The sequence below is a fragment of the Sinohyriopsis cumingii genome, chromosome 12, assembly GCF_028554795.1.
Source record: "Sinohyriopsis cumingii isolate HCF-2022 chromosome 12, ASM2855479v2, whole genome shotgun sequence".
NCBI classification, from domain to species: Eukaryota; Metazoa; Mollusca; class Bivalvia; order Unionida; family Unionidae; genus Sinohyriopsis; species Sinohyriopsis cumingii.
Genome location: NC_142972.1, coordinates 29,087,323 through 29,091,725, shown reverse-complemented (window position 1 = coordinate 29,091,725; position 4,403 = coordinate 29,087,323).

Sequence of the window (4,403 nt, the reverse complement as noted above, 5' to 3'; positions counted from 1 at the left end):
TTCTGTGGGTTTTTTTTAACCCTGTCTTTCCTGTTGATGTGTTGATGATTCTTTCGCAGAATGGATGCAATGCCTGTTCCTATTCCCATTCATATAAAACAACACGACTTTCAAAGCGTATATTTTCCCATTTAAGGCAGTTACCTCAGTGAATGTAACAAAAGGGTTCATCTAGTTTTCCACCTTTAGTTCTAAAGTACGTATCATTCCATCAGTGCATGATACAAAACAAAGTATCACTGAATTGGTTAACAATACAGTCTTACTCTAAATGATGCACTGCCGACGAATTGTTCACTTGAATACGACATGAAGTAAGTTACACTAAATGATGTTTACAGCCCAGCTTCGTATTTTATACACGGAACTTGAAATATCAGTAATAAAATCTCTATGGTGTTTTGACCTTGACATGGTCTTAGAGGTTACAAAAACACTAACCACATGAATCAATCTACATATCTCAGAGTCACTTAGTTCTCTCTGTGAGAGTTAGACAGACAATAACTTTTAAGATATTGATTGGAACGTAAACCTTAGATAACTGACCAGCTTTAGTGATCATTGAGTAGCACTCCAGCTGAGTAATGTACTCAGTGAATTTCAAAGATTGCAAAAATATGTATAATGCAAATATATGTATAACCTACTCTGGAAGATGCGAAATCTTTCAGACGACACCTATTTTGGAAATTAATACAACCAAGGAGGTTAATCTGCCTGAAAAAGTATCCCAAAAAATAAACTAAACTGAAAGTATTATGTATTCTATACAGCTTAAAACGTAGGACATGATATTCAATCCAAGTAGTTCAAAAGATAGTTTCACCTAAATAAACTGAAAATATGTTGCAGTTTTACGACAATCACCGTGAGGAGCATGGTTATAAATTTTATTGTAGGCATTCAAATTAAACGCCGCCTTTTTAAACTGAAGATACCTTATAATTCATTTTCTGAAAGCGGTTGTCTGGTTTAGGACATCTCTTTGCAAACCGAAAAGCAAAAGATTCAAGATCATATTATGAATTTTACAAGCAAACCTGTATTCCATAATTCAATGCAAGGAAATCAAATGAACAAAGAAAACTCATGTGCGTAGAACAAGCATGTGAAACTCTCAAAGTATTTACTTTTCCTTGAATCTACATCTCTCTCTCTCTCTCTCGATTGATGCCTACTATACATATACACGTACGTACGTACGTACATGCATATATACATACATACATGCATATATACATACATACTCTCATCAAATTTCATGGCTGTATATTCAATATCATTTTTTAAAAATAGCTAGAGACATGACGATATATGTAATCATGGAAGCATGAGACCAGGTCCTTGTGACTAATTTTAATCAGTCTGCTTACTGTACAATGAGTTTCATTTTAAGCTGAAATAATTGTGGAGAAATAACTAACACATGTTGATGTACTTGCTTGTGTCGTTGCAAAAATAATGCAATGCGTCGTTTTTGACTTTACAGGGAATGTAAAAGTAGAAAAGCTTCAACACATATCATGTGCAAACTGCTAACCACCCGATCAAGACACGTAGATAAGATCTGTTCCTACTCTTCTTGTAGTCAACATATAGGTTTGAAATCAACAGATGCATGAAACAATGCCAGACTTGTGATATTATGTTAATGGTGTTGAGGGCAAGAAGTTAACATTTGGAAAATAAATATGGACAGTTATATTGAACAATATCTGCCTGTACATGCCCATAATATTACCTCAGACAATGCCGTGTAATGATAGTACAACTTTCCGTGTGTTTAGAATGAGAGAAATACAAACACATTCACAGTAAATTCCATCTCCACGTTAGGCATAATCTTCATTTCAGCTAATGATAAAAAAGTAGTGTACATTTGCTTAGTTATAATTTCTATGAAACTATTTTTAATGGAAACATTATATTTACGATGAAAGCATAGTTAAAAATGAAAAGGAATCATACATAATACCTCACTTTACATTAGATTAAAAAGATTATATCATTTGTTTATAAACATTAGGTTGGCACAACAACTGTTATATGCAACTGTTTTCAAATACTTTGTGTGGAAAAGTAAAATATAATGTTAGTCTGGTCACATTAAATAATAATTGTTTTCCCTGCACAGAAATTTTATGAAATTGATGAATACACTTAAGTTAAAGCAGTTGATATTAGGCTAGATCAAGACGATTTTTAACCCAAAACCTTAATCCCTTGGTATATATTTTTGTCTGAATAAAATACACATGTTAATTTCTCTTTCTGATTATTAAATAACTTAACAATTTAATTCTGAAAAGCCTGCTCATACTGTGTCTAACTGTTAAATGTAGTAAAACACATGCCCCCCAAAAGAATATATAAAAGACATAAGCACACATAGGAATTATAGGTTATCACAAACAACTGACGCAACAAAGTGTTTTTCTCTCTCAGCTCATTTTGAGCAAATGGTCAGGTGACATCATCATCATCAACTTTTGCGCAATACCAAATCTCTACAATGTGAAATAAAAACTTATTAAAATATTTAACATTTAGGGAATAGCAATTACTTTCCCTATATTTGCATTTGTAGTGGTGGGTCATGAGTGGTGGGGGTAAAGGCTACCTCATCGATTCTACACATTAGAATATAATTTAGTTCTCCTTTGAATCTGTTGTGCAAATGCACAATTTCATTAAATGGATCGAGGTTTCTTTCATGCAAATTACACTGCACCATTTTTTGAACATGTCAGACAGGCAGCTTACAAGAGGGGCCCAATCTTAATTTAGAGAGGCCCCGGGCATTATTGTATCTGATCTTTTTTCTTTTAATTCTGTTTGAATTCAAAAATACATCTTGTGTAAAAAGTAAAGTGTGAGAAACCTGTAATGCTTTGCTTTATCATGTTACCTGAACTCCGATTAATGGCTACAAAACAGTTCACGCTGTAACAGATAAATGTATAATCATATCTGTTTATCTGCGTGCCACGTAGTTGTCTATTGAGTGCACACTGTTACAAAACAGTAAGTTAAAAACAAAAACATGTATGCATCGCTGTGTGACCTGTTTAACCTTTGGGCATATTATATTACCACTTACGATCACACAAAAACAACTGAGGATAGTAAGAGGAATAATATGAAAGCTACTAGAATAAAGGCCGTGCACGATATAGAAACATCCCCGGACAAAGATAATGTTTGTCACATCAAATAAATAGCATAGCATGGCATCATCATATGGGCCATCCTAAAATATCCTGGATCAAATGAATGGCCTGGGTCAAATGAATGGCCTGGGTCAAATGCTACCAAATACATGGACACAGCCAAACATTTCACATGTTTTATGTCATCCTCTTATAACATTTGCTTTCATAGACCCCTCACCATGAGCTCACAATGGGACAGACATTGTTGATGTTCAACCCATTTGCGAGACAACACTTTTATATAGAATAGGAATAAAAGTCTTAATTGATTGAATCCATGGGATTTTAGTAAGTTAGATTTAATATCATGGCAATATACTGTTATATTCCCAACTTTTCATGGGACGTATCCCATCCACCCTTCAAAATTTAGCTAAACCTGTTTAATAGAAATTCAGCACCCATTATTGTATTTCCAATTTAATTAAAGAAGCAATATGGCAAGTTGTAACCAGTGCGATCTTGCTACATTTTATTATATAAATTCATAAATATAAAACAGCAAACGAATACAGGGATCTGTGCCAATAAAAATGGCACTACAGTATACCAGTATTGTACATTGTGTCCCCCACCCACACCAATGACTGGTCTTAAACATGCTTGGCTAAATTTGAAAAAATGCCTGTAGTCACCGATCGAACCAAATTTTGCCATGCCGTTTTATTCGCTTCAGGAAGCCATATTTTCGTGCACCAGACATGACGCTAGGCCTGTATTCAAACAAATTGAGTAGGCATGATATTTTGTGTGCTTTGGTTTCAATTTCATGTAATGATGAAGTTATGCAAAGCATGTTTCTTATGGTAATGCAACAGATTTCAGATGCTTTATTTTGCCAAAATTTTCACGGAAACATCTCTGAATGTGGTTAAAATTATAGAGACGCATCAGCTGCATTCACATTTTTCTTTCGGTTGATGCCCAGTAAAGCACTAGTATTCTCCTTAGTAGTTTCAAGATTGGGCTATTGCAATTCACTTCTATCCGGTTCGTCTCTGTATCCACGAGAGAAATTTTAAGTGTTCTAACCTCAGCTGCTCGGATCATCCTTAAAGTACAAGGAATAAAAAATAACCCCAACCCCGGTTTGTGACCTCCAATCCAATCAGAATCAACAACAAAACCTCTACACTCTACGCTATCTAGAAACTTGCATTCGTCTTCTGACACTCACATCATCATTGT